Source organism: Leptinotarsa decemlineata, unplaced genomic scaffold (assembly GCF_025532065.1).
Source record: "Leptinotarsa decemlineata unplaced genomic scaffold, Ldec_3_MD MMD2_tig00000010_RagTag_RagTag, whole genome shotgun sequence".
Taxonomy (NCBI): domain Eukaryota; kingdom Metazoa; phylum Arthropoda; class Insecta; order Coleoptera; family Chrysomelidae; genus Leptinotarsa; species Leptinotarsa decemlineata.
This window is the reverse complement of record NW_027412538.1, coordinates 8453793-8467112: the sequence shown is the minus strand read 5'-3', so window position 1 is coordinate 8467112 and position 13320 is coordinate 8453793. Positions and strand designations below refer to the sequence as shown.

General features: G+C 37.2%; 1 protein-coding gene across 1 annotated transcript in view; it reads left to right on the top strand.

The window, feature by feature from the left end:
• Positions 1–13320, top strand: part of S6KL (ribosomal protein S6 kinase like) — a 159573-nt gene that overhangs the window by 29060 nt on the left and 117193 nt on the right. The window lies entirely within an intron of this gene.

Genomic DNA, 13320 nt, shown 5'->3' with positions numbered 1-13320 from the left:
TAATTGAAAGTCATTAGTTACATGAAGCCATAGGACTTATTATCGATGTTGACAATCTTAAACTAGTTTCGAATTATTTTTTACTTTTCAGTTTGTGCTGCTATTGAAGTGTGTTTTTTCAAAACTATCATTTATTCTGAATTCATTTAGATGTTTTCTTTCTTCCCTACGAACGCTATTAACTTTGGGCTTGCTATACCTTCCGTACGACGCGACGTTGTGAACCCACGGAGAGGCCGCGTGTTTTTCTCGTTCGCACCGCTAGAGCAGAGTCAAAGTCCTTTGGAATGCTGCACGGTAGGTAGAAACCTAACTGGAAAAAATCAAATAACACTCTCATCTCGTATTTTGCCATAACTACGACGAGGTTTTAGAATACGAACGGTGTGCTATCCGAATAGTTTTTTTTCTCAGCGGGCGATTTATTTGTTGACCAGACGATTCCGAAATTAGGTTAACGATTTCCCAATGATTGGCATAAAAAAAATCCAATATTTACTAGTCACCGATTAGTGTTTCTATTAATTTTTTTCATTCTCTGATTGCTTCAAAACAGAAGCTAAATAACTGTTGCGGTATTACTGTTGAAAAGTTTTATTTTGGGAGAAGGTAGATTTGAAAAAAAAACTTTTGATATACTATTTTATATAACTAATAATTAAACATAATGAAGAGGCCAAACATCTTAGAAGGTGCTACACTTTTTCCGGTATCCTTGGCGAAACAATGTCATATTCATGAACATAACACACTAAACGCTCACCACATTAAAAACATCGATTTCGTCTTCACTTATCGCAAAAAATTCTATAGATTATCTTCTGTACAATATTTTGCCCCAAGATTTCAAAGAACTCAATCTGAACAAGAGATTTAGACTTTCACGGCTGAGGTTTTCAGTGTCATTGCTTTTCGAGATTGAAAGCCGTGGATTTTTGGAATTAACACAACCGTCAACGACGTTTGCCCTCACGCGTCTTCCCACGTTCGGATCGCGTTGTCGGCGATTGCGCTTCATTGCTTAGATCGCCCTCTACCTTCGCGCATCGTCCTTCGTCATCTTACAGCAGACAGCTTACTGCTTTTCGTCAAGTTAATCTTATCGTGATAACTATTAAACAACAAAAAGACAAAGTTTATCTATATTAAATGCTTTAAACGACAATTGTATCAATTTTTATAAGAATTTGACAGATACGAAAAAAAAATGAGGGAATCTTCCAAAGAAAGGAAGGAAGTAATCAATTTGAAAATAAGTAACTCTATACATGGATGTGTAGATCATGCAAAGAAGTAACTTTCAGAAACAAACTGAAAGAAAGTCCTCCTGAAACAGCTACTTTCATATAAACATTGAATTACACGAAAGAAAAAAAATTCTTTCGAAACAAATACTTCTATATGAACACTGAATTATACAGAAGATACTTTTCTCTACTCAGTTTGTATTTCAAACATTCGTTGTGGAATAAAAATCAGATATCATTCACCTGAGTTCTACTTTAAATGAATCTGTTCAAAATCTGTGGTAACAAATTGCACTTACATGGAACACTGTCATCCTCCCTGGTATACATCGATGTTTCGCCTTAAGACACTTGCCCCAAGGCGAAAACGGTTCAAAATAGAAATAGTATTATCTGAACAAAGTTAATCTAAAATTGGATGTAGAGCTCAAAAATGTTGAAATATACAGGGTGTTCCATTTGAAAATATTGAGTTCCACTCATTTTTTCATGAGATCAAAGTATCTGCATTTTTTGAAGACCCTGTATGAGGCAAATGAAAATATGACTCAGAGTGAAGATCCTCATAGTATCACTCCACTCCATTTCAAAGTTGATCGTTTTAGTGCAAGAGAGTTCAAGATTATCAAAGAAGCCGCTACTTTATAGTAGAAGCGACAACGCCGCTTCGTCTAAAATATTTTAGGCGTGTAGGTCATATTGATTTATGCATGCTGTGGAATTTTCAGGTTGATCCGTTGAATAGTTTGCCAGAAACGGCTAATTAACGCTCATCATGAAAAGCCCTGTATAGATAGATTATGACCCAAATTACACAAAACCTTTGTAAATTGTAGCCTATATGTTATTCTAATGTATTAGCTGTATTTTTGTCAAGTTTCATCTAAATCCGTTCAGTCGTTTAGGCGTGCAAGAGCCACAAACATACATACACACATACATTTATCATTCCTAACAAACTCTCACATTTACGTTAGTATAAAGATATAGATTATGACCCAAATTACACAAAACCTTTGTAAATTGTAGCCTATATGTTATTCTGATGTATAAACTGTATGTGTCTCAAGTTTCATCTAAATCTGTTCCGTCGTTTTATCCATCCTCATTTATCCATCCTCACGAACTTTCACATTTATATTTGAATAGATTAATTGTTAATAACTTAACATTACAAAGAACTAATGGAGGAGTTTGGAAACATTTTCATGAATTCTTTCAATTTTCATTACATATTCGTTAATAATCAACTACAGAAAAAATTCAGTGGAGATTATTGATAATATTATTTTGAAAAGAAAAATAATGTCTCACTTTTATTGACCAATTACGGGAATTTAATGTTCAGGTAGGTAATGAAAAAACGTCGAGAGTCGTAAATTATTTACTGTACAGCTTTATTTGCTGCGAAATTGAATACACATTTTATCCACCTTTCGTCGGAGTTGAAATTACTATAGTGTAGAGAACTTTTAGTTCATTCAAATTCTAACCAATATTTTCAATGGGTCCGTCAAAAAGGATTCGATCAAGTCCACTCAATACATTCCCGTTGAAGTTTTGGAGTGTTACTTCCTAGAGAGTGACGGAAAATTGGAAACTCCCTCATGATTCCTACAGTATGTTCTCCAAAACAATGTTTTGGTCAGTATTATCGTTCTTTTCAACATTCCACCTGAAACTTCAATGTCGGGAAAGCTAAAGCAAATTCAAATACAAGATAGAGTGGATGTAAACATTGACATGCCTTACGCACGTGATATTGAAAATCCCAAGAATTGGCCAGGGTCGTATTCAGAACCAACATCTTGTTGATCGCAAATGCTATATCATACCTACTTAGGAAAACTTTTTTATAATAACGAGTAGTTGGATTTTTCACAGCGCACTGAAGCATTATATGAAAAGGAACGTAATTATTTCTTTATCGATAATTTTTATTTTATGTAAAATCAAAAGGAATATCAATCAAAATTATTCAACTGGATGAATTTGTCTCTTCATCAGTAGTGTCATCCTCACCAATCTGAATTATCAGTGGCTCGATTTGTGCCTCTATTATGTTATCAAGCTTCCACATCTTTGTCTCGACTTCCGATATCACATGCCAAACACACTTCTCCCATTTCTCCGCTGTGACTCTTTTCAAAGCCTCATCAAAAAGTACTTTGAGATCTGCAAATTTGAACGTGGTGTTATGCTGAGCTACAAAATTCTTCACATCCGCCCATATTAACTCGATGGGATTGAGCTCGCACTGGTATGGAGGCAGGCGAAGGACAATTTTGTTTTGGCCTCCTGCCAACTCATCGACTATATATTTTTGGTATTCAAGCTTGCGCTTCTTGACAATTTTTAGTAGATGTACTCTTAGCATTGAGTCTTCAAAGCTAATATTCTTTGACCGCAGCCAATTTTGGATTTCAACCTTCTTTGAAGACGTTGTCGGAATCTTCTATAACTGTCGCGAATGATAAGGTGCATTGTCCATTACAATCACAGCATTATCCTCCAAATGGGGTAGAACTTTGGGAAACCACTGTTCGAAAGATTCACCGGTCATTTCTTCGTGATAATCTCCAGTTTTCTTCGACTCGAAACACCACAGCCCTTCAGCAACAAACACATTATCATTGCCGATGTGACAAATAATAAGCCGTTTTCCTTTACCTGAAATTATGAAGAGGTATGTAAGTAAATTAAACAAATACGAGGGTTACTTTTTATATATTGATATTAAGGCAGGTCTTAATATAAATATAAGTTCACCTGATGGATTTGTTAATCCGGTGGATAGTCCATCTAGAAAGGCCCTCCTAGATGAGGTCACAGTTTCATCGACCCATACTTTAGGGGTAGTATGGCCAGCATTAACCCAGGTTTCATCCATATAATAAATTGTTCTCTTTTGTTCCCTATAATATTTAATTCTGGTCAAATACTCTCTCCTCCATAACACAATTTCCTTTCTATCCACTAATAAACTATTGCGCTCTCGTTTTTTCCATACAATATTCAAATGTTTCAATACTTCATGGAATGTTGACCGCTTAAAACTTGGCAATAAAAAAATCTTCATTTATTTCTGTGATTACTTTGTCTATCGTGGGTATTTCATTTCTGAAAAAGTACTCATGCACTTTCCTCCTGATTGCATGTTTATCAGCATCATCTATTGATTTTATAATGGTTTGACGATTCTGATTTGTATTCGGTTTGGAAAATGTATGATTTTGTTTATATTCCCGTAAAACATTGTAAATCGAAGCGCAACACACTCCAATTTTATCTTAAACTTTCGATACGACTTCGTCGACAGTCGATGTTTCAATTTCTTCCACCTGTTTCTTGAACACATTAAAAATCAATTCTTTCGTTTCCTGGCTGGACTCAGAGGATAGCTCACAGTGTCATCAGCAGTGTCTGTACTGGACATTTTGGAAAAGAATTTTAAACAATATACTATAACGCACGCCACACAAACACGCAAACGACTAATTACAACCCTGTGCTGGTACCGAACTCGTACCAAGAAGGCGAATTCACCAATGAACGCTGCCCTTTCCATCTGACACTGGGCGATCACGTGAACATCACGCTTCGGTTTTGTTTTGTTTTACTCTATCTTGGATTTGGATAGACTTTAGATTCATCTTGTCTTGCGGTTGGGTATCGTCACCAGGGAGAAATACAATATCCCAGAGTATCCTAGGGTACCTGTGGGATACTGTGCATCTCCCCAAGATGCGAAGCTTCCTATCAAAGTCTCCAAACTTCTGCCCATCGCAGAAATGTCATCAAGCAGCCTGTGAGAAGTTTCCGACCTACCAAAGAAGACATTTTTTCTGAATTTTTCATTCTTCAACGTAGTCTCCGACAGCTCTACACAATTCTCCCTGCGATGCTTCCATATCTGCAACCTTCATGGACTGTACTCTTATATTTCAGAAGAAATTTCGGTAGCAGCTGGTCTCAATTTTTGTGAATTTCCAAAGTGAAACTAGGAAGGTAACGTTGATCGAACATGTTTGCTAGATATGGAGTGTCTGGCAACTACGTTGTTAAGGAACACCTCTGCTTTTTAGCGGCCTCTCAGTTCGTGATAAGGGATCTCACAAACACTTCGAGAAATAATTCTTCAGTACCAACAGGTACTTTTGTCCGTTGTCTGTTGTGGGGAAGGTCCACCTATAGTCACAGCAATTTTTTCGATGGCAGCTCTAAACAAATAATGTCCCATTTTCCATCCTCTCCTTGTTAATGGTTATGAATTTCCTAAACGGACCTAGGAAGTTGACATTGATGAGAATACAGATTTAAAGGCTTTCCTCAACAACGTAGTTGCCAGATACAACATGTCTGGCACCTACGTTGTTAAGGAACACCTCTGATTTTGTAGCGGCCTCTTAATTTGTGATAAGAACTCTCTCAAATCCTTCAAGAAATAATCATTCAGCGCTAACAGGTACTTTTGTCTATTGTCTGTCGTGGGGAAGGTCCACAAATGGTCACTGGGAGTTATAAACAAATAGTGTCCCATTTTTCTTCCTCTTCCCATTGAGAGGTCTGAATTTCCAAAATGGACCTAGAAAGAAGACATTGATCGGAATACAGAACTTTCCACAACTAATGTCAACTACGATGTTAAGAAACACCTGTGATTTCGTAGCAGCCTCTTAATTCATGATAGTGACTCTCTTAAACACTTCGAGAGTCAGTACCAACAGGTACTTTTGTCAGATGTCTGTCGTGGGAGAAGGCCCACATATGTTCACTGCAACTTTCTCGGTGGGAGTTCTTGACAAATAATGTCTTTCATTAACCATTCTCCTACCTCTATCTCGATCTCGTGCTATGGCCTTTTTGATGCTGAGGTGCTCTCCTGCGCGGTAACTATGCTATTTCCATTATATTTCTGATTTGTGGTCTTTGTAAGGTCAATTGGTCTACCGAAGTTGCGATACACTAGCCAGATGGGTAAGCATGGGGAATCCCACTGAGCAAAATGAACCTTGATGATTGCACCACACTTGAGAGAAATACTATCAATCAGAACGAACCCTATTAGTAAAAAATCCATCATTGCGTTGCGTGGTAGCATACGCGATTCGTACAGTTTATAATTTAATCGATAAGTCATCCGGTGGATCAGATGGATTCATCTGTTGGTTCATTTGAAACGTTTTCTTCAATCTTCAATCTTCTTGAAACTTTTTGATGAATTCAAAAACCTGCCTTAGCGCTCTGGTATGTATTTGAGAAGTGTCCCGCTTTTATGTTGTTGGTCGAAGAAGAGATAGATGGAGATCAGGACACTGCCATAGTTCCACTATTTAAAAGTCGAATTGGTGTATTATTTTGTCCATAGACAGGAGTCATGAAGGTGCTTTCAATATTTTTATTCGTAGGTTACTAAAAATATATTTCATATTTTGTTACAAGAATTCTCTCACGCCTAAAAACTTGAAAACAGAGACAGTTGACTTGATGATATTCGCGAGCTGTCGCCTTCACATCTTGATAAGGGTTGAGCTCTTCGGCTTTCATTGGAGATTTTGAAAAGACAAAAGAATTTAAAGTAAGAAGTCGATTTTCAACAAACTTACTAATCAAACAATATTGAAAACTATCCTCAGGAAGAAGAAGAAATCCAAGTAATGATACCAATGAATGATTTCCTGAAAGAGCACGATTAATTATTTCTAAAATGTTTTTAGCAGTTTCAAACTACAGATAAACATTTATATTAAACCTGATATGCTTAGATAACTATATAAAATTTGTTAGTTCCGGAACAACTATCAGCGTGGCATGTATGTAAATGGAAAAGTTGTGACTTTTACATTTAAATCAGATATATCTACCCAGTCTACCCAGTATCGAATACTGAAATTCAAAATTATTTTTACCTTTACTGAAAGTAACCACATAACATTTAACGAAATTCAAATATAGTATGTGGTTTTCACACCAATCAAGCAGAGAAATGAGATCTATACTCATTATCCTGAGTATTTTGCAGTTATCGGATTATTAAAACAGTTACTTGAAAAATAATCAGAAAGGCCATTGCTGAACAATAGGAACAGAAGGGGGCTCAATTTCTATCCCTGGGGTACACCGGACCTTGCAAAGAATTTCTCTGGCTTAATTCCTCTAAAATATACCTGTATGCTGCTTTCTGTTCATTAGGTAGCTTGAAAGTATATCTTAACGTGAATTACTTAAGGAATAAGCATGAAGTTTACACATTAAACTTGCATGGTCGACTTTGTTGAATGCCTTGGCAAAGTCAGTGTATATGTCATCTACTTGTCTTCCCCTCTCCTTCATCGATTCAGCAACGATGGCCGTGAAAGAAACTCTATGGACCTTCTGTTACAAAATCCATGCTATGAGCCAGCAATTTTATTTTTCACGAGCCAAAATATTCTTTGATATACAATGAATTCGTACAACTTTGCAATAAACTTTGGGGTCTATAATAAAAAAAAAATTAATTTTTTTATGAATAGCTGTTAACTTCGTTTCTTTGAAAAATTCGGGAATAACTCCATTTCCTGATGAATTTTGGAATATGAACATAAGTGGTAAGGGTCTAACTGAATAAGTGTAAAACATTTAAGGACGTGATTCCTCATCGAAAAAAAGATAGGATCTTTCATATAAAGAAATTTCATTGGAGCATTCCTTGCTAAGATACAGCCCCTTATAGGAGGAACATAAAATTTGTATAACAATTTTTTTCGCAAGCACTAAAAAAGTTACAATATTGAAATTAATCTGACGTTTTGTACTACCAAAAAGACACTTAGCAAGACATTTGTTTGGTTTACCCCATGGTTGTAAGGGGTGGAAAACGCAACCCCTAAAATTTATTTCCAATGTAACTTTTTGTCTTATTATTTGTTACCATTTAAAAATTTATTTCCGATAGCCTGTTTCATTCTAAACAAAAAATGTCTCGTGGGTTTTTTGCCCAAAATAAACCAGATGTATCTACAGAGATACATCGTCATAAATGCGAAAATACGAAACTAATCTATCTAGTAGGTCGCTATTAGCGATAGTGACAATTGAATTGGTATGACGCTGTCAGTTTGTGAATTTTCGAAATTGAATTAATACTAATTGTCTGTTGTTGTTCTGTTCTTAATTTGTTACTTCAATAATTCACTTGTTATTAAAATGGCATACACAAATGAGGAAATGGCTGATATGCATTACGTTTACGGTCTGTCACAGGGGAATGGGTTAGAAGCTTCTAGAAGATATGTTGAAATGTATGCTCAACGGCAGCATCCTTCACATAGAATATTTGCTCGACTTCAACGATTTCGAGAATATGGTTCATTCGACAAAAGAACGCAGAATTGTGGTCGCCATCGAGAAGTACGAACACCATAGCTTGAGGAAGCAGTACTTAATTTGATTGAAGAACAACCTACTACCAGTACTAGAAAGATTACTTTCCAGCTAAATGTTGATCATATGACGGTATTTCGAATTTTAAAGGAACAAATCTTATACCCTTACCATCTGCAACGAGAACAGACACTGTTATCGCGAGACTTTCCGAACCGTCTTGAATTTTGCAATTAGATGCTGGAAATGATTGGAAGAAATTGTGAATTTCTGAAGACGATAGAATTCACAGACGAATGTAGTTTTTCTCGGGACAAGATTATTAAATGTCATAATTACCACATATGGGCTGATGAAAACCCCCACTCTATTGTCGAAACTAACCATCAAGAACAGTTTTCTCTTAACGTGTGGCTCGGAGTTATTGGAGATGATTTAATTGGGCCTCATTTTCTACCTTCTCGATTAAATGGTGAGGCACACGTTCAATTTTTAAGAGAAGTGCATCCAGTACTGCTGGAGGAAGTTCCTTTGGGCGTCAGAAGGGATGTTTTTTATGCATGATGGGGCTCCCGCCCATTTTAGTCAAGTAGCACGTCAGCATTCAACTGAAACATATGCAAATCAGTGGATAGGTCGAGGAGGACCACAGAACTGGCCCGCTCGATCCCCGGATCTCAATCCTGTTGATTTCTCTATTTGGGACCATTTACAGCATTTGATTTATCGTACTCCTGTTTGCGATGTAGAGGACTTAAGAAACCGCATCATCGATGAGTGCAGGGTAATCAGAGAGACTCCAGGAATATTTGAGCGAATACGTGGCTCAATGCGCCGATCTAGACGCATGCGTAATGTCTGAAGGTAGACATATTGAACATTTACTATGATTTCTACATGTTGTTTGTTTTGTTATTGATAAATGAGTTTTGTTTATTACCCTTCAATGGTTTAATACTGTTACTAACTACAAAATAACAATAAATCCAGTTCGCATTTATGACGATGTATCTCTGTAGTTGCCTGTAAAATAATTTTTTGCTGCGAACTGGGCAAAAAACCCACGAGACATTTTTTGTTTAGAATGAAACAGGCTATCGGAAATAAATTTTTAAATGGTAAACAAATAATAAGACAAAAAGTTAAATTGGAAATACATTTTAGGGGTTGCGTTTTCCACGCCTTACAACCATGGGGTAAACCAAATAAATTACTGGCTAAGTGTCTTTTTAGTAGTACAAAACGTGAGGTTAATTTCAATATTGTAACTTTTTCAGTGCTTGTGAAAAAAATTGTTATACAAATTTTATGTACCCCTTTTAAGGGGCTGTATCTTAACAAGGGATGCTCCAGTGTAATTTCTTTATATAAAAGATCCTATCTTTTTTTCGGTGAGGAATCACCTCCTTAAATGTTTTACACTTATTCAGGTACACCTTGTATACTAAGTGACAAAGTGATACTCATTTATATTGAAAATATTCAAATAATGTTTTGCATGTGTATTTATGTTGAGGCTATTAAAATTTCAGCCGTATCGAAAGCTATTCTGACCAATTTTTCAACTGTTTTTTTTGTGAGAATTTACCATTTCTTCAATTTTTATTCTTATTTGTACCTGAACTGTTGTAAAGTGTTTCGTATTGTTAACACTATGCTTCGAGTGCGAAGAATTCGTCGTATTCCTCAACTTAGTGATTTTAAAGAGGACGAATTGTTGGCTTACGTGAGGCAGGTTTTTCAGTTAGAGAAATTTCAAGAAGAACCAATCGATCTTTGCGTCTAAGATGATATCAGGCATGGACCCAAGAAGACCAAGAATAGATAGCTAGGAGCACCGGTCGTCGCAGGGGAACCACAGCGAGTGAGAACCGCCGATTAAGACTTTTGGCTCTTTGGGATCGGTTCATATCTACTGTGGCAATTGCGAATAAGTGGTTTAAAGAACACGAAAGGTTTGTTGGAATGCTCACAGTATATCGGCGAATAAGAAGTATCGGACTTTTTTCTTTCCATCCCCATTGTGTGTTGTCACTAACTCTCGAGCATCAACGCAATCTATTGCACTTTTGCAGACATAGAATATATTGAGATCAACAGTGGAACCGCTTAGTCTTCAGCGATGAATCTCGATTTTGTTTGGGTATGTACTATGGACGAGCAATAGTAGGAAGGCGTGTTTACTACACTGTTGGTTTAATGATATGGAGTGCCATTGCATATGGTAGCCGGACACCTTTAGTCTTTATTAGAGGCAACATGACAGTTCTTCTTTACACTCACGAAGTAGTTGGAGCCTCATGTCTCATATCTGAAGATCATCAAAAACCCCATATTTCAACACGACAACGTTAGACCGCATGTGGCTAGAGTAACTTAGATTCCATGGATCAGCATGACATTAATCGCGCGATCTATCACTGATCGAACATGTGTGGGATATACACATATCGGAAAAGTCTAGGGATATTTTTAAAAATGGCAATACATTTTTTTAGATCGCTTTAGGGAAAAAAAGTTGACGGGTGATTATTAAACGAATGTAACTTACAACAAAATTTATTAAATGGTCAAAAATACTGAGTGCGCATATAAGCAAAACTAAAAAAAAAAAATATGGCTCTTCTTTGGCACCCCGAAAAAAATCATAATACAAAAAAAATTGGAATCAGTACAAAGTATGGCCTCACTCTGGTTTATTACGGCCCTACATCTATCGTGCATCGACAAAATGAGATTGTCAATGTCTTGTTGAGGTACATTTGCCCATTCAGCGATTAAAAGCTCTCTCAATTGAAACGTTGTGTGAATGTTCCCCATATGCGGAATGATTCTTCTTTGAAGCATGTCCCACACATGCTCGATGGGATTCAGGTCCGGTGATTGTGCTGGCCATGGCAATACATCAACTCCTTCGTTGGTGAGCCAGTCAGTCACTAGACGCGCGACATGTGGACGAGCATTATCGTGCATTAGGTGGAAGTTTTCACCAACAGCACCAGCAAACGGACGGACGAAAGGTAGAAGAATGGTGTCGAGATACTGTCGAGATGTGAGGGAGCGATTTGGAAAAACGAGATCGGTTCTGCCGCCGATCATGATTCCGCCCCATAGCATTACTGTACCACCTCTGTATGTGTGGACTTCCTGGACGTGTCTCAAACGTTATTTCCAGGTCGTCTCCACAGTCTTACTCGACGAGAATCTGGATTCGTCTGTAAACAAAACTGTGGCCCAATCATTTGCATCCCAGTTTTGATGTTCTTGACACCACTCTAATCTTCTACCGCGATTGCCTCTCGACAAAGGTGGACATCTAAGTGGCCTTCTGTTGTGGAGATCTGCTTCATGCAGTCGATTTCTGACAGTATCACGACCAATGGTTACCTGGTGCGTCTGCTGCAACACGTTCACCAACTCAGGTGCTGTGATTGTCGGTTGTCTTCTTGCGGTTAAGACCAAACATCGGTCTTGAACTGCAGTTGTAGCACGTCCTCGCCCTGGATGTTGTTCGGCTGGACTGCCAGTTTCACGGAAACGCCGCCACAATCGACTGACAACACTTTGGGAGACCCCCAAACGAAGAGCTACATCATTTTGTCGCATGCCACCTTGAAGAAGCCCTACATCTCTATTCATCTCAGCCAATGGTAAGTGATGGCGTTCCATGTTAAAGCACAATATTTCCAGTTTAATTGCTGAGCAAGAACTGCATAGATTGTACAAACTCGACACTTTCAGATTATTCATTTTAGCCGTAAACCTACAGTTTGTAAAAAACTTGATAAAAGATTAGTTACCGTTTTTGCAGGCTTTGTTCAACCCATAGAAATCTACAGGGTGGTCGAGTGTACCAATTTAATCGAAATTAAACGACCTCATGCATTTATTTTTATGATATTTAGTATGTTATAAAAATATCCCTAGACTTTTCCGATGTGTGTATTTTTGGTCGCAGACTGCTGAATTTACAACAGCTCATACAGACTTTGGCAGCACTTAGACATGAGTTAGAAGTAGGTTGGAATGAGATACCCCAACAGGATATAGACCACCTTATCAGAACGATGCCCAGACGTATCCACGAGTGTATAAGACATCGAGGATCTGCAAAACACTACTGAACTTCACTGGTTTCACGATCATCAAATTTCTCTGAAAACTTTCTCGTTTGTTTACTATTATCTGCCAAGTATGTAAGTAAAAAATTGTTGAAACATTTTCAATATAAATGGGTGTTTTCCTTTCTTTGTCATGTAATCTTTGGATGCCCTAATGACATAAGAAAGACGAGGTACTCGTACAAACAGGTCGAGATTTTTTTTCGTTAATAATTCTTCGTTTCATCCATTATTGAGTTTGTCAACATTTTTGATATTCAGGTAATCGTCAGTAATATTCAGCAAAAGCATACGATATTTTTTTGTGGATTATCAGTTGTTTCATTGTGTACTAAAAAAGAAAAATCCGAGTTTTGATATTGTGTTTTAGCGTTTATAAAATGACAAACCTTTTTATCTGTATAAGAGCCATTTCTATCTGTAAAAAAAAAACTGTATAAAATCTGTTTTTCCGTTAACCAGCTGTCGCACCCCTACGAACGACAACCCTCAGAAGTCGAAACTTGTGCGAGATTAGAGCCAACAGGGTCTTACCTTTTAACGTGTGATTCCTAACACGGATTGCGCATAAGCATTTTCAACATATT